Here is a 22,047-nt window from a genome sequence, read left to right as displayed (position 1 = left end):
GAGACGATGGGGAGGGAGCCGGCTTAGTTCGACTCCTGTTGATCCCGGACCAATTCCTGACACTAGGAAATGACTAGCCTGGCTGCACCAAAATTCCTATCTAGCCACTAATACCACAGATCATGCCTGCTTAGCCTGGAGATGAATTGCCATTATGATTTATCCCACAATCCCTGCCCCCCGCAAATCCCCCCTCTCTCCAACCACCTTCTCTAACCCCCAAAATGAGCAAATCTGCCCAGAATTACCTCCATGTCCCTCTTCCTTGTCCCAGTGCTGACGTATGAGGCACCTTCCCTCATAGATAAGTACAAGGACAAGGAAGAGTGGGGCTAGAAGTAATGAAGATTAAAGGTAACTAAGCCAGGCATTACCTCCATGTCCCTCTACCTCATCCCAGTACTTGTGTATGAGGCAACGTGCCTCTTACACAAGTACTGGGATGAGGAAGAATGGGGATACGAGTAATGAAGATTATCACTAAGTAATCATGGCATTAAACACAAGCAGTGGCACAACACCATTGATCTGACTGGGCTTAATTCCTATTCCCCCACCCCCTGAAGTTTTGGGCTATGTTGACTCAACCTGGCTGACCTACAAATCTGTTGCCGGACAGAACAGGACACAGATGTTAAACAGCATCTGTGTTTGTTCCTGAAGGCCCAGCAAATACTAACATAAAGCATTTTACTGTTTGTTTTTAGGAAGTTGAAATCATGATAAGGGTTTAGCACTTGCATGCCAGGGGAGTGATTGGAAGGGTAGAGAGGGGACAGGATACCGCTCATTCTCGCAGCAGTCCATAGGTGGGTGCTTTCAGACTTAAAGGAAAGAGGTAACTGCTTGTAACATTGAAGCTGCACTAGAATAGTCTCATTAGCATGCGTAAAGAAGTTAGATGCCCCCACCCAAATAAATTTGCCACTTCCCCACCGCTCGTGAAGTTAGCACCTCTTCCAACATTTGAAGGGTTAGCGGTCTCCCGAAATGTAGGTTTTATTGAGCCCCTCAACACAAGCACACACACCATTCCCCATACACATACCCGCACACACACGCACACCCAGCCACCCATACATTTAAGTGTGTACCCTTTCACCATACAGGCACACCCAGGCAGCCACCCATATATTTAAGTGTTTACCTTTTCACTGTACACTCACACAGGCACACTCAGCCACCCATACATTTGAGTGTGCACACTTTCACCATACACTCACACAGGCATATCCAGACCGCATCATGCGCTCACTCATTATGCACATTACATTATACACATACATCTACACACACTAACATGCACGCACACACATTTAAAGAAAATACATTTTCTTATCTTTAACATGTTGGTCCAGGGAACGAGTCCTTCAGCTCACTGCAGTAGCCAGGGACGCTTGTTCCCGTCATCTGCAGAGGATCGGGAGGCCCCCGTGTCATGGTGTACAGGGGAGTCCCATTACTTCAAAAAGAAATGGTTTCTTTTTTAAATCACTCTGACTTCATAAATAAATTATTTCCGTTAAAGGACCAAACCGGAACAGAAATAGTTTTGTTATGAAGGCAGAGTTACTGCAAACATAAACTATGGGCCTCATTATAAGTGTGGCGGTCCGGAAACAAGGGTGCTGGTAAGCTTTCCAGCACCCTTGTTTCTAGACCACCACACTCAGAGTATGCCTGCTGGGACCGCTGCACCCGACAGGTCTGACCCTGGCGGGCACAGCTGCCCCAGTAGGCAGACTCATCACAGAAGCACAGGCACCATTAGTGGCAGTGCCGGTGCTTCCGTGAACCCATGGGGACTAACATTTTGTGGCATCTACCTTCCCAGTCCGCCAGGACTTGTAATGCCCCGGTAGCACCGGGAAGCTAGGTGTCAGAAATGGTATTACAAGGTCGGCGGCAACCCGCCAGTCACACGTACGGTTTACTGCTGACCTCGTAATGAGACCTTATTTCTTTTTGAAGTCATAGGGCTCCCCGCTCCATGACTCCTGTCTCCAGGAGGGGGCAGTGTTTCCCTGACTTCAGTCTCCAGGAGGGGGCAGTGCTTCCCTGACTTCAGCCACCAGGAGGGGGCAGTGTTTCCCTGTCTCCAGTCTCCAGGAGGGGGCATTGCTTCCCTGTCTCCAGTCTCCAGGAGGGGGCAGTGCTCCCCTAACTTCAGTCTCCAGGAGGGGCAGTGCTCGCCTGCTGTCAGTCTCCAGGAGTGGGCAGTGCTCCCCTGACTTCAGTCTCCAGGAGGGGGCAGTACGTCCCTGACTTCAGTCTCCAGGAGGGAGCAGAGCTTCCCCGACTTCAGTCTGCGGGAGGGGGCAGTACTTCCCTGTCTCCAGTCTCCAGGAGGGGGCAGTGCTTCCCTGACTTCAGTCTGCCGGAGGGGGTAGTGCTGCCCTGTCTCCAGTCTGAGGGAGGGGGCAGTGCTTCCCTGTATCCAGTCTCCAGGAGGGGGCAGTGCTCTCCTGCCGTCAGTCTCCAGGAGTGGGCAGTGCTCCCCTGACTTCAGTCTCCACGAGGGGGAAGTACGTCCCTGACTTTAGTCTCCAGGAGGGGGAAGAGCTTCCGTGACTTCAGTCTGCGGGAGGGGGCAGTACTTCCCTGTCTCCAGTTTCCAGGAGGGGGCAGTGCTGCCCTGACTTCAGTCTGCAGGAGGGGGCAGTGCTTCCCTGTCTCCAGTCTCTGGCAGGGGGCGATGCTTCCCTGTCTCAAGTCTCCAGGAGGTGACAGTGCGGCGCTAACTTCAGTCTGTGGGAGGGGGCAATGCTTCCCTGTCTCCAGTCTGAGGAGGAGGGCAGTGCTCCCTTGTCTTCAGTCTCCAGGAGGGGGCAGAGCTTCCCTGACTTCAGTCTCCAGGAGGTGACAGTGCTGCCCTGACTTCAGTCTGTGGGAGGGGGCAATGCTTCCCTGTCTCCAGTCTGAGGAGGAGGGCAGTGCTCCCTTGTCTTCAGTCTCCAGGAGGGGGCAGAGCTTCCTTGACTTCAGTCTGCAGGAGGGGGCAGTGCTTCCCTGTCTCCAGTCTCTGGCAGGGGGCGATGCTTCCCTGTCTCAAGTCTCCAGGAGGTGACAGTGCTGCCCTGACTTCAGTCTGTGGGTGGGGGCAATGCTTCCCTGTCTCCAGTCTGAGGGAGAAGGCAGAGCTCCCTTGCCTTGAGACTCCAGGAGGGGGCAGAGCTTCCCTGACTTCAGTCTCCAGGAGCGGGCAGTGTGCGTCCCTGACTTCAGTCTCCAGAAGGGACAGTGCTCCCCTGACTTCAGTTTCTGAGAGGGGCAGTGCTCCCCTGACATCACTCTGAGGCAGGGGCCAGTGCTCCCCTGTCTTCACTCTGAGGGAGGGGCCAGTGCTTCCCTGTCTTCACTATGAGGGAGGGGGCAGTGCTTCCCTGACTTCACTCTGAGGGAGGGGTCAGTGCTTCCATGTCTTCACTCTCAGGGAGGGGGCACTGCTTTCCAGACTTCACTCTGAGGGAGGGGGCAGTGCTTCCCTGTTTTCACTCTGAGGGAGGGGCAGTGCTTCCCTGTCTTCACTCTGAGGGAGGGGGCAGTGCTCCCTTGCCTTCAGTCTCCAGGAGGGGACAGAGCTTCCCTGTCTTCAGTCTCCAGGAGCGGGCAATGTGTCCCTGACTTCAGTCTCCAGAAGGGGCAGTGCTCCCCTGACTTCAGTTTCTGGGAGGGGGCAGTGCTTCCCTGACTTCACTCTGAGGGAGGGGGCAGTGCTTCTGTGTCCTCACTCTGAGGGAGGGGACAGTGCTTCCCTCTGTTCACTCTGAGGGAGGGGCAGTGCTTCCCTCTGTTCGCTCTGAGGGACGGGGCAGAGCTTCCCTGTCTTCACTCTGATGGAGGAGGCAGTGCTTCCCTGACTTCACTCTGAGGGAGGAGGCAGTGCTTCCCTCTGTTCACTCTGAGGGAGGGGGCAGTGCTTCCCTCTGTTCACTCTGAGGGAGGGGCAGTGCTTCTCTCTGTTCACTCTGAGGGAGGGGCAGTTCTTCCCTGCCTTCACTCTGAGGGAGGGTGAAGTGCTTCCCTGTCTTCACTCTGATGGAGGGGGCAGTGCTTCCCTGACTTCACTCTGAGGGAGGGGGCAGTGCTTCCCTGTCTCCAGTCTCCAGGAGGGAGCAGTGCTCCCCTGACTTCAGTCTCCAGGATGGGCAGTGCTCCCCTGCTGTCAGTCTCCAGGAGTGGGCAGTGCTCCCCTGACTTCAGTCTCCAGGAGAGGGCAGTACGTCCCTGACTTCAGTCTCCAGGAGGGAGCAGAGCTTCCCTGACTTCAGTCTGCGGGAGGGGGCAGTACTTCCCTGTCTCCAGTCTCCAGGAGGGGGCAGTGCTTCCCTGACTTCAATCTGCGGGAGGGGGCAGTGCTGCCCTGTCTCCAGTCTGAGGGAGGGGGCAGTGCTTCCCTCTCTCCAGTCTCCAGGAGGGGGCAGTGCTCTCCTGCCGTCAGTCTTCAGGAGTGGGAAGTGCTCCCCTGACTTCAGTCTCCACGAGGGGGCAGTACGTCCCTGACTTTAGTCTCCAGGAGGGGGAAGAGCTTCCCTGACTTCAGTCTGTGGGAGGGGGCCGTACTTCCCTGTCTCTAGTCTCCAGGAGGGGGCAGTGCTGCCCTGACTTCAGTCTGCAGGAGGGGGCAGTGCTTCCCTGTCTCCAGTCTCTCGCAGGGGGCGATGCTTCCCTGTCTCAAGTCTCCAGGAGGTGACAGTGCTGCCCTGACTTCAGTCTGTGGGAGGGGGCAATGCTTCCCTGTCTCCAGTCTGAGGGAGAGGGCAGTGCTCCCTTGCCTTCAGTCTCCAGGAGGGGGCAGAGCTTCCCTGACTTCAGTCTCCAGGAGCGGGCAGTGCGTCCCTGACTTCAGTCTCCAGAAGGGGCAGTGCTCCGCTGACTTCAGTTTCTGGGAGGGGCAGTGCTCCCCTGACTTCACTCTGAGGGAGGGGCCAGTGCTCCCCTGTCTTCACTCTGAGGGAGGTGGCAGTGCTTCCTTGACTTCACTCGGAGGGAGGGGCCAGTGCTTCCCTGTCTTCACTATGAGGAGGGGGCAGTGCTTCCCTGACTTCACTCTGAGGGAGGGGTCAGTGCTTCCATGTCTTCACTCTCAGGGAGGGGGCAGTGCTTTTCTGACTTCACTCTGAGGGATGGGGCAGTGCTTCCCTGTTTTCACTCTGAGGGAGGGGCAGTGCTTCCCTGTCTTCACTCTGAAGGAGGGGGCAGTGCTCTCTTGTCTTCATTCTCCAGGAGGGGGCAGAGCTTCCCTGACTTCAGTCTCCAGGAGCGGGCAGTGCGTCCCTGACTTCAGTCTCCAGAAGGGGCAGTGCTCCCCTGACTTCAGTTTCTGAGAGGGGCAGTGCTCCCCTGACATCACTCTGAGGGAGGGGCCAGTGCTCCCCTGTCTTCACTCTGAGGGAGGGGCCAGTGCTTCCCTGTCTTCACTATGAGGGAGGGGGTCAGTGCTTCCCTGACTTCACTCTGAGGGAGGGGTCAGTGCTTCCATGTCTTCACTCTCAGGGAGGGGGCAGTGCTTTCCTGACTTCACTCTGAGGGAGGGGGCAGTGCTTCCCTGTTTTCACTCTGAGGGAGGGGCAGTGCTTCCCTGTCTTCACTCTGAGGGAGGGGGCAGTGCTCCCTTGCCTTCAGTCTCCAGGAGGGGGCAGAGCTTCCCTGTCTTCAGTCTCCAGGAGCGGGCAATGTGTCCCTGACTTCAGTCTCCAGAAGGGGCAGTGCTCCCCTGACTTCAGTTTCTGGCAGGGGGCAGTGCTTCCCTGACTTCATTCTGAGGGAGGGGCAGTGCTTCTGTGTCCTCACTCTGAGGGAGGGTACAGTGCTTCCCTCTGTTCACTCTGAGGGAGGGGGCAGTGCTTCCCTGTTTTCACTCTGAGGGAGGGGCAGTGCTTCCCTGTCTTCGCTCTGAGGGACGGGGCAGAGCTTCCCTGTCTTCACTCTGATGGAGGAGGCAGTGCTTCCCTGACTTCACTCTGAGGGAGGGGCAGTTCTTCCCTCTGTTCACTCTGAGGGAGGGGGCAGTTCTTCCCTGCCTTCACTCTGAGGGAGGGGGAAGTGCTTCCCTGTCTTCACTCTGATGGAGGGGGCAGTGCTTCCCTGACTTCACTCTGAGGGAGGGGGCAGTGCTTCCCTCTGTTCACTCTGAGGGAGGAGGCAGTTCTTCCCTGCCTTCACTCTGAGGGAGGGGGAAGTGCTCCGCTGTCTTCAGTCTGTGGGAGGGGCAGTGCTTCCCTCTGTTCACTCGGAGGGAGGGGGCATTGCTTCTTTGTCTTCAGTCTGTGGGAGGGGGCACTGCTTCCCTGTCTTCAGTCTGAGGGAGGGGGAAGTGATTCCCTGTCTTCTGTCTGTGGGAGGGGCAGTGGTCCCCTGTGTCCTCACTCTGAGGGAGGGGGCAGTGATTCTCTCTGTTCACTCTGAGGGAGAGGCAGTGCTTCCCTGACTTCACTCTGAGGGAGGGGGAAGTGATTCCCTCTGTTCACTCTGAGGGAGGGGGCAGTGCTTCTTTGTCTTCCTTCTGTGGGAGGGGGCAGTGCTTCCCTGTCTTCAGTCGGTGCGAGGGACAGTGCTTCCATGTCTTCACTTTCAGGGAGGGGGCAGTGCTTCCCTAACTTCACTCTGAGGGAGGGGGCAGTGCTTTCCTGACTTCACTCTGAGGGCGGGGGAAGTGATTCCCTCTGTTCACTCTCAGGGAGGGGACAGTGCTTTTTTGTCATTAGTCTGTGGGAGGGGGCAGTGCTTCCCTTTGGTCACTCTGTGTTCACTCTGAGGGACGCAAAGGCGCTTACCACAGTTCACTCTGAAGGAGGGGGCAGTGCTTCCTTGTCTTCAGTCTGTGGGAGGGGTAGTGCTTCTGATGAGATTAACTACCACAAGGAGCCTGTGAGTAGGATTACAAGCTTGTGTTTATTCACCAGGGAGTCGGCACAGCCTCCTGCTTCCCACTCTTCCCCATCTCTCTCTGTCAACCATCCTCCCTCCTACATTCCACATTCCCCCCACATTCCACATTCTGCACCATTCCCGACAGCACAAGCAACTAAACATAAATACCTACCACAACACCCCCATCCCCACAAAAGACAGACAACATAAAAACAATTAAAACAAACAAAGTTGAAGACATCGAAAGCTAGGAGTTGACAGGTGTGAAGGCAAAAGAATAATAACTTCACTTCATAAAATACTCCAAATTGGTGGTCCTCGAGTTCTGCTGCCCCTTCCACAATCATTAACACTGCCACCTCCTCTTTCTAGGTTACCTTCTTGTATTCCACCATCACCACCATTGTTGTTCTCCATCCCTGTCTCTTCCACATCTTCTTCCATCCACACATCAAACCTCTTACCCTTGTGCATGGTCAAATCTTTACCACTCCACCTCCACTTACTCAACCTACACATATTCCACACGGTTCCATCTTCAGTCCTGACAAACTTGTTGAATACTTCCTTTATCCTTACTGAATTCGAAAACTTCGAACTACCCTTACCAGGTGTCACACCTTTCTTTATCCTCACATGTTCACCTGGCTTGTATCTCCTCTTGATAGAACTTGCCTGCCTGAAATTCTTGGGAACACCCAAAGAGAAACTGGGATCCAGGGGCTGGGACCACCCCAGACCCAGAGAACCAGGGAACCGGGACCCAACTTAGAACCAGGAAGGCAGGCAGAACCAAATTCATGATAGCCAACAAGGAACAGGCAAGACCAGGAAAGAGCAAAAGACAGGGAAATGCTAGGCACAGCAAAGAGCAGAGCTAGACTGAACAGGGGCGAGGGACACAATCAGGGAAACTGACTGCATTGAGACATGGTGATTCCTTGCAATAAGGGCCCGGATATGAGGCTGGAACCAAAGTGAGTCTTGAAGCGCAAGCTTTGGTTTCCAAGCAGACTGTGCATGTGTGGAGGGCCAGGCACAGACACCTGTGCATGCGCAGACCGACAATCATGGCAGCGCCCAAGGAGCCAGGGACCCGGACTGGAGGAATCTGACAGAAGCGCCAGTGGGGGTAAAGCCTCCATGATGGGACCCGCCAGATTAGAGGACCCTGACTCTCAGACCCGGTAATTGACATGACACCATACTCTCTCCCAAGAATGCCCAGAGCCCCGGGTTTCCAGAGATGGCAGAGGAAAAATTCACAAACCAAAGGCGGGGCATGCACAAAATTGCGGGGCTCCCAGGCGTGGTCACATGCCGGGTATCCCTTCTAATCGACCCATAACTGGAGTACCCAAGCCAAATCCGCGAATCGCAGATCTCCTGAACTTCGAATTCTAGAACCCCCTGTACGCTAATCGAGGCAGGCCGAGAGCAAGAGCGACCATATGTGTCATGCACACAGGGTTTCAGGAGATAAATGTGGAAGACAGGGTCAATGTACCAAGAGTGGGACAACTGCAGGCAGAACACCATTGTAGACAAACGTTTGGTGATCTTAAAGGGCCCAGAATAACGAGGGGCGAATTTAGTAGGCAGGTTGCATACTGGTAGGTTCTTTGAGGATAACCATGCCATGTCACCAATCTGGAGCATGGGCTCAGGGGTACGCCTCTTGTCAGCCTGTGCTTTCATGCGCTCTCGTGCCTCCGCTAAAGTACCAGCTGCCAATTTGTGTTGGTCGCGGATGGTGGTCACCATTTCATTGGCAGACAGGACAACAGCAGGCAAAAGGGCAGCAACTTGGTATGAACTCCAAAGGAACAAACAAAAGGGCTAAGTCTAGTGGCTGAATGAATAGAGTTGTTATAAGCCACTTCAGTAGTGTCCAAATGTTCCACCCAGTTGTCTTCTGCAGAATAAGCATAGCACAGTAAGTACTGCTCCAGTGTTTGATTTGTTTGTTCCATCTGTCCGCTAGTCTGGGGGTGATAGCCAGAGCTCAGTGCCTGCCGAATGTCCAAATGACACAACTAGCTCCAAAATGAGGAGATGAACTGAGAACCCCGGTCCGACAGTATCTTCTCTGGAAGACCATGAAGACGATACACCTGGTGTAGGAAGCTGCGTGCCATTTGGAGAGCGGAGGAAGCATGGGAAATGGAATGCAGTGAGCCATCTTGGTAAAGAAAATAAATGAAAGAATGTCATTTTTGTTTTTTCCTTATCCAAAGTGAGAGTATGCTAAGCGAAATGCTCACTAGACGTTGAAAGCTTGTACATGGTCTCATATAACAGCCTTACACATATGGACAATCCAGAATTGATACTCATTTCTTTTTGAAAGTTTGTGCCTTATAAGATGCAGTGTAAAATTGCAATTGTGTGTGAGTTTAAAAGGCCATTTGCTGCAGGGTGCAATAATGGTAATTTCTCCCAACATTAAACTAACCTCCAGGACCTTCCCTCTGCTGCCCTGAAGACACAGGCCTGGTTTTCATCATCAATGAGGGCCATTTCTTAAAAAGATAAGAAAGAAATACACTTTTTAGATCGGAAACACGGTGGGAAACTGATAAAGCCATGTCTGTTCTGGCAACAGTCCCATAAAAAGTCCATTAGCGTTGCTATCAGGCCTTGAAGGGGGAGGCAAACCTAAACATGAGCCTCTCTGCCTAGTCACATGTCTAAGGAGAAATCAAATTTAGGAGCAAGGCTGGGGGCTGGAGTGAAAGAGGCCTACTTATCACATAAAAAGGGCAGCGTACAAGTCACAACGGTCATTCCAGACTTTTATTAAAGGTGACAGTCGCCCCTGTTTAACCATGCTAAAATGAGTTTGGTGTGATAAACATAACTAAAGTTATTCATGAAAATGTGATTTGGGCTTTCCCATGATTCCGAGAGATGTGAAAGTTGGTATGAGTGTGAGGGAGATAAGTCACATGAAAACTATAAAGTGGCATATTTTTCACCGATATGGCTCTTGAGTAAATGAAGAAAAACTGTATCTCTGCATAGGAAGGGCATGCTGACTTCAGACTAACCTTATCTATTCGCCTAAAAATATATGCATACATGTAATGATATGAACATTTAGGTACTTGCCATGTTGAGAGATTTTGTGAGTTTAAAACATGCTGAGCCCACTGTCAAATTGGGATGATGAAGCTTTCTCCTCCCACAGCTGTCATTACTCACCCCCATCCCCTTGTCCTATTAGCACACAGGTGGGAGGTGGGTAGATAAAATCAACCAATCCCTTTTTTGGGAATCATGAAAAGTTGCGATGTCATTTGCCCTATAAGTAGATCAGTTTGGATTAGAACTGGACTTTTGACTTCTTCCACTAATTCCGAGAGGCAACCTGCTGCTGAAAACTGACAAGAAACATCCCAGCAGAGTGGGCTAAATCTTGCATTGGAAACAGGAACCAGGAGACATAGAAGCTGATTGGGTCCCCTTGAAGGATTCAGAGGAGAATCTTGACTAACCCCCTTGCTGTACCAGCAGTCCCCTGGTGTTCCCTGATGCCCATTTCAAGGCCTCTCCTGTAAGTAAAACTACCCCAAAGCCATATATTGTGTAGGCCCGATATTTTTCAAGTATTGTTCTAGTTATTTTCCCATGGGAAAATATCCTGTTTGTCTGTGAAGATCCCTAGCATATTTAATCAAAGTAAATCAATTAATTCACCTATAGTGATCACAGGAGGGGTTTTGTTGGCATTCAAACCCAACAATCTTTTCCAAGTGTGTTTTGAGCCAGTATAGACATAAAGATTTGCCAAAAGAATGTATCCCAAAACCCTGTTTCCATGTGAATGTGCAGGGTACTGTCATGATCTCTGCTTCCAAAAGATCAGGACTTGCCCGACTCCCTTGGAAGCAGACCCATAACCCTGGTTCAGAGTGCCAGCCAGTCCCAATTGGGACCTTTTGGACCCTGTCCTGGCGCCAGTGGCACCAGGCTCATAAAGATGCCCAGTCCCAGCGCTGGAAGCGCCGGGCTCATAATGCTTGGGTGGACTTACCTGCAGCAGACCATGCTGCTTACTTACCTGCCAGTTGAACCCCAGATCCTCTTCTGTTTGGGACTACTTTTCCTGTTGGGTGGGGCAGGAGCCACTCCCTAGGTTCAGAACACTGGAACTCTTCTGGAAAGCAGGAACTCTTTTCTTACCTAGGCGTGGCTGTGGAAGGAGACACCTAAGCACTACAGGAGGCTATTTAAACCACACCCGATGGATGAATCTTGCTTTGTGTTATTCTGCATTCTCTGCAGCAGAACGCTCATCGTGTCTTCTGCTTCTGATCCTGGGCCTAAGGAAACAAAGGCTTACCATCCTGGAATCCAGTCTTCAGCAGCACCTGTAAAGACAAAGAAAGAACAGGTTAGCACTACGGTCTTCAGTGGCAGCGCATCTCTTACCTGGTCCATCGGCTGTCACCAACGCCTCGCGCTGCATTCCGGCATCTGAAAGACAAAAGCTTACCAGCTCTTCGCACGCTCCGGAGGCCTTCGGCGCTGCATCCCGCATCTGAAAGACAAAAGAAGGTGCGTTTAAAGACATTGGGCAACTTTATTACTCACGTGCCATTACTCCTTCCCACGCCGAATCCAGTGGGTATTCCAGCACCCTTCAGCTTCTCTAAAGCTCCGAACTTGTACCTGCAAGATAAAAGGGACAGTTAGTGCGCATCGTGAAGCAGGCTACAAGCGCTTACCTACGTGCTTCCAGGCGCTTCTATTCCTCACGCGGGTTCGATCCTCAACTCTCATCAGCCCGCCATCCGCCATCGCCGGAACTCTGCAAAACAAGAGATATCATTACAAAAGACTTTTAAGACATTTGAAGCGCCCAGAACTTACCGTTCGTGCAGTTAACGACGGACAGCAGTCCTCTGAGGTCAAGAGGCCTGCACCCTTATCCAGTGAAGGAACTGGTTACGGCACCCTGCCCCGAGGCAGATGGAGAGCTCGGCGTTCACTTACCTAAGGTGAGGGCGTTAACCTTTGGGGTTCTACAGGAGAAGAGAAAGGGAAGAGGAGAGAGGCACCCAATAACCCCAGTTCATTAATCCCATATTTTCTATCTGCAGACATCTTACTCTTCGAGTCAGACATACAGTGCACAGAGGTCCAGCCCAAAGAGCCAACCGTGTGTTACACATCACCTTTGAAGATACGGCATTCACCCAGTCAAGACCGGCGCCTCTGCGGGAATCAGGTGAGCGTTACAGAACACAAAGCCTACCGCAAAACTCCCACCCAGGCGCTATGGAAACCTCGGATACCGACCAACTAGCCCAGTTACTTGGGGAACTAAGAGCAGAAGTGCATGCAGCCCGTCAGGAACGAATGCTCTAAGAAGGGAACTGATTATTTCCAAGGAGCGAACAGACGATCTCGCTAGACAATTGCTACAGTCACAAGACGGACAAACTCCGTTACCCGCATCAGGGGCAAATCTTCCTTCAACATCCTCTACGAACCCAGTGCAGATCAACCTACCTGGGAATGTACCTCTGGCTCCGCCCGAACGATTTTCTGGTGACCCAAAGAGGTTTGCAGTATTCATTAATCAGTGCCGGTTGCACTTCTTATGCCGGCCAGCAGCCTTTCCAACTGATCAAGCTAAGGTAGCTTTCGTGCTTTCGTACCTTAGTGGCAATGCGGCAGACTGGTCGATCCCTCTAGTTAATCAAGATGATCCGGTTCTCCATGATTTTCAAGCATTTCAGCTCAATATGGAAAAACTGTTTGCAAGACATTCACAGGGGCAGGCCTTGGACAATGAGCTCCTTTCATTGCGACAGGGTAATCAAGACCTTTTGGCTTATATTGCGTCTTTCAACAGACTGATAGTGGAAACTCGATGGCCTGAGGACAAAAGGATTACGCTGTTTTATAGAGGTCTACGTGGAGAGCTCAAAGATGTGTTAGCCCAAGTAGTGAATCCCCCGCAAGACTGTTCGGACTATATTGACTTAGTCGTTCAAATTGACCACAGACTGCAGAACAGGAAGGCCGATCGTTCCAAGTTTGATGCTCGAGTATTTTCCAAACCACCAACTCCTACCAAAGGAGTAGACTCCGGGGAACCCATGCAAATAGGGGGCCTGAAAGGACCACTAACACAAAAGGAGCGGGAAAGGAGAAAACAGCTGCAATTATGCCTCTATTGCGGAAACTCGGGGCACTTTCTTCGAGACAGTCCGGTGAAACCAGCCAAGAAGGCAGTAGGAGCTGCAGTTACCAGGGTCACAAACTCTGAGCAGGGAAACGACCTCGCCCGACAAGAATAGAGGTCCTCTTGCCGAGCGTTAAAACCAGTTCCGTGACCTCGCATTTCGTGATACCTATGGTCCTCATTAGCCCTGAACATCCGGATCGATTACATGCGATTGAAGCTTACGTCGACAGCGGTGCCATTGGCAATTATGTGGATCATGAAATGGTTTTGAGGATGAATCTGACTCTTTGTCCAAAGGCTGTAAAGGACGTCATTACTACGGTGGATGGTATGGAGATAGCCTCCGGACCAGTAACGCATACCACCCAAGAAGTGACGCTAGTAAGTCAAGATGGACACCATGAGAAGATCGTGTTCGATGTGATCAAGGCCCCTCAGTTCCAGATTATTTTAGGAATTCCTTGGTTAGAGAAGCACAATCCTCAGATCGATTGGCGAGCAAGAACAGTTCAGTTTCCAGAATGTGTCTCTACTTGTCACCCTCGACCTGGTGTTGCACTGGCAGCAATTTCCTCGGAGGCTCCCCAGTTACCTCCTGAATACCTAGAATTCCAAGATGTTTTCCAGAAGGATCAGGCTAACTCTCTACCTCCTCATAGGTCTTATGACTGCCAGATAGACCTGATACCTGGATCTACTCCTCCTTTTAGTAGAATTTATGCCCTCACCGAGCCTGAGAATCTTCACCTCCGACAATACCTGGATCAATACCTAGCGAATGGGTTTATTCGTCCTTCCAAGTCCCCTGCTTCCTCAGCTTTGTTCTTCGTTCCAAAAAAAGAAGGGGACCTTAGAACTTGTATAGATTATCGCGCCCTGAACCAGATCACCGTTAAGAATAGATATCCGTTACCTTTGATCCCTGAACTCCTGGACCAAGTCAGAAAAGCATGCATATATACAAAGCTGGATCTTAGAGGAGCCTACCACTTGGTACAAGTAAAAGAGGGCGATGAATGGAATACGGCCTTCCGCACCAAGTATGGGCTATTTGAATATCAGGTCATGCCCTTCGGACTTTGCAATGCCCCGGCCGCCTTTCAATATTTTATGAACGATGTCCTCAGAGAGCTCATAGATGTGTGTGTTGTTGTTTACATTGACGACATCCTCGTTTATTCTTCATCGGAAACTGAACATCGGAAACACGTGAAAATGGTCCTCGAGAGATTGCGTCAACACAAACTTTTCGCTAAGTTGGAAAAATGTGTTTTCAACGTGACTGAAGTTGAATTCTTGGGATTCATATTATCACCTAGCGGAGTGCGTATGGATTCAAAGAAGGTCGATGCAATTCTCAAATGGCCATCGCCATCCTCCGTAAAAGGTGTTCAAAGCATGTTAGGCTTCGCTAACTTTTACCGCAGGTTTATCCCCGAATTCTCTCGAATAGTCCAGCCCATCACCGCCTTGTTAAAGAAAAACAAACGTTTTGAATGGTCTACCGAGGCGGAACAAGCTTTCCAGAATTTGAAGACTAGATTTATCTCTGCACCGATCTTAAAACATCCTCGCCCAGAACTCCCCTACATCGTTGAAACTGATGCTTCGAGCCTTGCCATGGGGGCAGTTCTATCACAAAAGGACCCAGTAACCAATCAGTTGCATCCCGTGGCATTTTGGTCCCGCAAATTCTCGCCTCCTGAAATCAATTACACTATTACTGATAAGGAACTTCTAGCTATCAAGTCCGCCTTTAAGGCTTGGCGGCATTATCTTCTGGGGGCCCGACACACCGTTACTGTGATTACAGATCACCGAAACCTGCAATATTTGAAAACCGCAAAAGCTCAATCCTCTAGGCAACTCCGTTGGGCACTATTCTTTGCCGAGTTTGACTTCATAATTACCTATCGACCTGGTACAAAAAACGGTAAAGCTGATGCCCTTTCTCGGATGGGAGTGGAAGAACATTTGATCAATCCTAAACCTGTACCTATCATTCCCGAACAAAGAATTCTAGGTGTAATCGCCACACAATCCATAGAGGAAGTTAAGGATAAAGCCAGGCTACTGGTAACTCCAGCAGACATACAGAATTGACATCTGCAGGGAAAGGACTTTACGGTGAAGGACAACCTATTATATTTCCAAGAACGGTTATACCTGCCCAGCACAGATTTACAGAAAAAGGTAATCTCTTGTTATCACGATTCTTTAATGGAAGGACATCCCGGTATGACCAAGACCTCGGAAAAGATCAAGCGCTACTTCTGGTGGCCGTCTTGGAAAAAAGATATCAGAGACTTTATAATGTCCTGTGGAGTATGCGCCCAAAACAAGAGTCAAAAGGAAAAACCAGCCGGCCTCTTACGCCCTATTGACATCCCGCCTCGCCCTTGGCATACGCTTTCTATGGACTTCATCACCGATCTACCTCCATGCTCCGGATACAATACGATCCTAGTAATCGTGGACCTATTCTCCAAGATGGCGCATTTCATTCCACTCAAAGGCTTACCAACAGCAGCAACTCTGGCCCGAGAATTTCTCGAAAACATCGTCCGACTGCACGGTTTTCCTTCAGTTCTAATTTCGGATCGAGGTAGTCAATTTATTTCTCATTTTTGGCGAAGTTGCTGTCGGTCGGCTCAAATTGATGTGAGACTTTCGACCAGCCACCACCCTCAAACCGACGGACAAACCGAGAGGACCAATCAAACTCTGGAACAGTATTTGCGCTGCATGCTACAACAAACTGAAAAAACTTGGAAAGATATCCTTTGGATAGCCGAATATGCCTACAATAACTCTGTCCACTCGGGAACTGGGAAGACCCCGTTTTTTCTTTTATACGGTAGTCACCCTCGAACCTCGGAGTTGGATCCACTCCAAGATCTTGGAACACCAGCAGTAGACCACCTGCATTCTACAATCACCCAAGCCTTTAAGGAAGCCGTTTCTCACCTTCAAAGGGCTAAAGAACAATACAAGAAAGGAGCAGACCAACATCGGAAGGAAGCCCCCCAATATCAAGTAGGAGATCAAGTCTGGTTATCCACCAAATATCTACCTCTAAAAGGACCACGCACATTCAACCCACGATACCTTGGTCCCTATTCCATCACTACCATAGTAAATCCAGTAGCGGTCAAGTGGGACTTGCCCCCTCACATGAAGATACATCCGGTCTTCCACGTCTCTCTATTAAAACCCGTGCAACCTCAAACCCGACTAACTACATCTCCAAAACCTATTCTAGTTGATGGAGAACTCGAGTTTGAAGTCAAAAGCATCCTGGATTCCAAGATCTCCAAATCTAAACTATTTTACCTGATTGACTGGAAAGGCTACGGTCCCCAAGAAAGATCCTGGGAACCTGCAGAATATGTCCACGCGCCTCGTCTAATCAAAAGATTTCATCGAACATTTCCTAACAAGCCCAAACCCCCGGAGAAGCCCGGTTTGGGAGGGGCCTTGAGGGGGGGTGCTGTCATGATCTCTGCTTCCAAAAGATCAGGACTTGCCCGACTCCCTTGGAAGCAGACCCATAACCCCGGTTCCGAGTGCCAGCCAGTCCCAATTGGGACCTTTTGGACCCTGTCCTGGCGCCAGTGGCACCAGGCTCATAAAGATGCCCAGTCCCAGCGCTGGAAGCGCCGGGCTCATAATGCTTGGGTGGACTTACCTGCAGCAGACCATGCTGCTTACTTACCTGCCAGTTGAACCCCGGATCCTCTTCTGTTTGGGACTACTTTTCCTGTTGGGTGGGGCAGGAGCCACTCCCTAGGTTCAGAACACTGGAACTCTTCTGGAAAGCAGGAACTCTTTTCTTACCTAGGCGTGGCTGTGGAACGAGACACCTAAGCACTACAGGAGGCTATTTAAACCACACCCGATGGATGAATCTTGCTTTGTGTTATTCTGCATTCTCTGCAGCAGAACGCTCATCGTGTCTTCTGCTTCTGATCCTGGGCCTAAGGAAACAAAGGCTTACCATCCTGGAATCCAGTCTTCAGCAGCACCTGTAAAGACAAAGAAAGAACAGGTTAGCACTACGGTCTTCAGTGGCAGCGCATCTCTTACCTGGTCCATCGGCTGTCACCAACGCCTCGCGGGGCATTCCGGCATCCGAAAGACAAAGGCTTACCTACTCTTTGCATGTTCCGGAGGTCTTCGCACTGCATTCCGGCATCTGAAAGACAAAAGCTTACCAGCTCTTCGCACACTCCGGAGGCCTTCGGCGCTGCATCCCGCATCTGAAAGACAAAAGAAGGTGCGTTTAAAGACATTGGGCAACTTTATTACTCACGTGCCATTACTCCTTCCCACGCCGAATCCAGTGGGTATTCCAGCACCCTTCAGCTTCTCTAAAGCTCCGAACTTGTACCTGCAAGATAAAAGGGACAGTTAGGGCGCATCGTGAAGCAGGCTACAAGCGCTTACCTACGTGCTTCCAGGCGCTTCTATTCCTCACGCGGGTTCGATCCTCAACTCTCATCAGCCCGCCATCCGCCATCGCCGGAACTCTGCAAAACAAGAGATATCATTACAAAAGACTTTTAAGACATTTGAAGCGCCCAGAACTTACCGTTCGTGCAGTTAACGACAGACAGCAGTCCTCTGAGGTCAAGAGGCCTGCACCCTTATCCAGTGAAGGAACTGGTTACGGCACCCTGCCCCGAGGCAGATGGAGAGCTCGGCGTTCACTTACCTAAGGTGAGGGCGTTAACCTTTGGGGTTCTACAGGAGAAGAGAAAGGGAAGAGGAGAGAGGCACCCAATAACCCCAGTTCATTAATCCCATATTTTCTATCTGCAGACATCTTACTCTTCGAGTCAGACATACAGTGCACAGAGGTCCAGCCCAAAGAGCCAACCATGTGTTACACATCACCTTTGAAGATACGGCATTCACCCAGTCAAGACCGGCGCCTCTGCGGGAATCAGGTGAGCGTTACAGGTACAACACAAAATTCGCCATTGCTCCCCTTCATTTTAAATCAGAAGTGGGATGCCTGGTAGTGCCTTTGCATCTGTGTTAGGCAGAATCCTGTGCAGTTCCCTTAGGGAGCACAACAGAAGATTAGGACTACAGGTGAGAGCAATAAATCCCCTTTGGTATCAGTCCGTACCACAAAGATTTAGTTGGTAGCTGTGGCTGAGCAGTCAGACTTATCTCAAGAGGGAGATTAGCTGTATTCAGGGTTTACACAATAGGCCTTCAGTACTATGGCACAAGGAAACACTGACCAAAGCTTTGTATTAAAAAGGAATATATATTTATTTTACACACTTCTAGTTAAACACAGTTATCACAAGTATTAAGCAAGTTAAATTCAGTCAAAGAAAACATACACAACTCCCTAGTTAAATTGAAGACAAGTTTGAGCAAGAGTGAAAACTGAGCAAAACGGCACAGTGAAAACCAAACACAAATGGCACTCTATCAATTTCTCACAAGCGAGGGAAAGCACAAGTTATACAGAAATATCTCCTTACACACCCTAGCAACACTTCCCATCAGTTTGTGAACAAGTTTAGGCAAGGCAGTACTTCAGCATAAAGAATACTGAAATGAAAACCGAGCAAAATGGCACTTGACAGGTTATAAAACAGGGAAGGAAAGGGTGGTTATAAGAAGTAGTTGCACCAACACAGTTCTAGTTGAGAAGCAATCTAGAGAAGGCAGTTCTAACAAATTTAGCCAAGTCAATAGCCCTGTGCCAGAGTCAGTGGTACAGGGCAAGGGCCCAGGAGCAAAATGTTCTTGTAGCTGCAGTCAAGTCTTTGGTTAACAATTTTGAAAGGTGGATGTAGAAGGTGAAAGACAATGTTAAGAGAGATGGGCGGCCAACCCAACAGGTAGGTAAAGGATTTAAAACACCTTTAGCACTACCACGCAGAAAGGGCGGCCTGGCGGAACAATGTACCTTTAAAATGAAGAAGTAGCTCCTGCGGTGGCGGTTGTTCCTGGTAGTTCCTGCAGTTTGGGGGATCCAGCAGAGGAAGAGAGGCTCTCGTCGTGGAGGAAGGTTCGAGTTACTGCACTACTCAGGGATGAAACCAGCCGCGGTGCTGACCGGCGAATAAAAGGTACGCTCCTTTAAATCGCGGTCCGGATGGACCGGTTCCTGGTTATCTGGTCTCCGAGTACAGGGTAATGGCGATTCAACCAAGGCAGGTCTGGGAAGGTAATTGGCAAACTGGTTGGCCCCACCAGCTCAAGGGAAGAAGGCTCTTTCAGATGAAGATCTTCTCTCGTCGTGTGGAGAAAAGTGGTGAGACGCTGCAGCAGGGCTTCACCGGTGGTTCAGTCGTTGCAGATGTCTTTGGCTTCTCTCCTCTTTGGATTCTTAGTTCCAGTGGTGATGTCTTGCTCTTCCAGTCCTCAGGACCCTGCTTTTATGCAAAAAGAGACCCATTCATACAGCCTAGCTTTCACTCACACAGTGGAGTGGTCATCTTGGCGGGAGACCCTCTAGTTTATCAGGATAGAGTGCGACATGGGTTGCTGAGGCAACCCTGTCCAGGAGTCCTACTCCGCCTCCCACACAATGGACCCACCCCAGACTCAGTGGTGCTGATAGGAGGGCTTCTTGGCAGAAGCCCACCAAAAGGACCAACAAAGGATCCCTGACCTGGTTTAGGAGTTTAGAGAAAGACATGAGAAAGAAGTTATATTAAAGTTCTGGAAAATAAAACCTACCGGAGTAAAGTTAATATTAAAATACACCGGCGGTATGTTAGAGGCTGTCAGAAAATGTTTTAGCCTCGAACAATAGGAAAATCCCATAGGAAAATATTTGCGGTGGAATATTTACGCTAGTAACCACTGCCACCAGCCAGAAACTTTCGAGAGAGGGACTGTACGGTACCCTCTCGAAAATGAACATAAGGGAAAAACTATTAACCCTTTCCCATACCTCCATAGTAAGATGGGTTGTACTGGTTTAGTTCATAAAAATTGACTAGTAAAGTCAATGGGGACTTTACATGCCCTGGGAGACAGTATTCAGTCCCAGGGTATCGAGTCTATGTTTGGGGGTCGATACGACACCCTTGTGTCACTGCACGGAGCGTGCTGTGTAACACATGTGAATATAGATGGTTGCTATGGAGGTGAGAGAAACCCCGTAGACATTAAACACAAAAATAGCCTAGAACACACATAGCAAAAATGTCTAAGAGTGGGAAAAAGAGTCTTACTCTTAGCAGTAGAAAAATAACAAACCCTTCTAATCCAGCAAAGCTGCTGGGGGACTCTATATGAAAGGGACATTAGCCATAAAATGAGAATTCTCCCTAACAATCTGCAAGGTGCAACATTAAATTGCCCCTTTGTAATCAGTGTGCTCTGACCAAAACCCCAAAGCCCTTGTTAGGTACGGCAAAATGAATTTCCCATTGCTTTTCTTGCTTTCACATTGCAGCTGTTCTTAAAATCCCAAAACCGATTTTCCCATTGTGTTCCCACTCTCTGCCTTCCATTCAGAGGAGTCAAGTGTAATTGATGTTTGGAGGGTGAGGGTTGCTGGCAGAAAAGTATTCTGCCCTAAATCAGCAATCACTGTGTGTGTTGAATTGTTCTTTTTCTGTATTGGTGGGGGATTTAAAACAAAATAATTGTGACTTCATATCTTAGTACTATCTCTGTGTTGGTGTCTGTGCAGAAGTCATTTTTGTTCTTGTATTGCCACAACATTAGTGGCTGATGTTAATCTATTTGTGAAATTTGGTTTAAATAAATGAATGAATAAATATATATATACTACACCCCAGCCTGGTTCTTAGTCCATTCCGGCACAGGGTACTTGTTGAGGTTGCGTGTGAGACGGGTTGGAGTCCTTACCACATTGAACCTTAACAAAAACTAAAAGTGCTTTATTGTGCGCTACATTCATAGTGGGGAAAGAAGCTCCCTGAGTTCAGTGTGACCGCGTAATAAACTGCGACAGCACTGCTTTACCTGACTGGCCCATCCGGGCCACCGAAACTGTCGAGCGATCAACTCCTGAGTGGCTTTGACAATGGAATCATGGCAGCCTTGCAAATTGTCGTCCGTAGGCTGACAGTGGGGATTTATAAACAATCCGGAAAGAAGAATAGACCGTCACGTTCACATACACAAGGTCGATGTCTGGGTGTCTCTCAAAAGGGACTGTGGATGTGGAGCAAGGGAAAGCTATCAGCGTGACATCGATATCAGACATTTCAACGTTGTTTTCCAGGGAACGCGAAAGTGCATCTGCCTTCAGATTCTGGGCACAGGGTGTGTTTGTCACTGCGAAATCATAATGAGAAAAGAAGAAGACCCAGCGAGCCTGCTGGGAGGTCTGACACTGCAGCAAGCATAAATACTCTAGGTTTCTGTGGTCGGTGCAAACCGCCACAGGAAATCTTCCCTCTAACAGGTGATGTCTCCATTCCTCAAATGCTGCCTTTATGGCCAGGAGTTCTTCTCGATGTCAGCATAGTTTCTTTCACTAGGAGGTAGCTTGTGAGAGTAGTAGGCAACCAGATGTTCGATTTCAGTATTAGGGTCTTGTTGCAACAACACTGCTCCAATGGCGAAATCGGATGCGTCGGTCTCGACTAGGAAAGGAATCCCATCATTGGGATGCCAAACGATGGGTGCTGACATAAAGGCTTTCTTGAGTCCCTGGTAAGCTGCATCCGATTGTGAGTCCCAGAGGAAGGGTATCTTGTTGCTGGTTAAGTGAGACAATACTGCCGTCAGGTGTGAGAAGTGAAATATAAACTGCCTAGGAATCGCTGCAACAACTTCAAATCGAGTGGTTGTTTCCAGTCCTGTATTGCTCGCAGTTTACCCGAATCCATCCGAATTTTCCCGTACTGCTGACGGCATACCCCAGGAATTCCATGCTTTCTTGATGAAAATGCAATTTTTCGGCCTTAGCATACAGATGGTTGAGCTGCAGCCTACGAAGTACTTCCTTGACATGACCAACATGT

General features: G+C 50.0%; 1 protein-coding gene across 1 annotated transcript in view; it reads right to left on the bottom strand.

Moving 5' to 3' along the window:
* LOC138580067 (vitelline membrane outer layer protein 1 homolog) overlaps window positions 1-22,047 on the bottom strand; it is a 183,455-nt gene that overhangs the window by 124,036 nt on the left and 37,372 nt on the right. The gene's annotated exons all lie outside the window — the stretch shown is intronic.

The sequence above is a fragment of the Ambystoma mexicanum genome, chromosome 3p (genome assembly GCF_040938575.1).
Source record: "Ambystoma mexicanum isolate Mex_15411 chromosome 3p, UKY_AmexF1_1, whole genome shotgun sequence".
Classification (NCBI taxonomy): domain Eukaryota; kingdom Metazoa; phylum Chordata; class Amphibia; order Caudata; family Ambystomatidae; genus Ambystoma; species Ambystoma mexicanum.
Note: the sequence above shows the minus strand (reverse complement) of the source record. Positions and strands in the feature narration are given on the sequence as shown.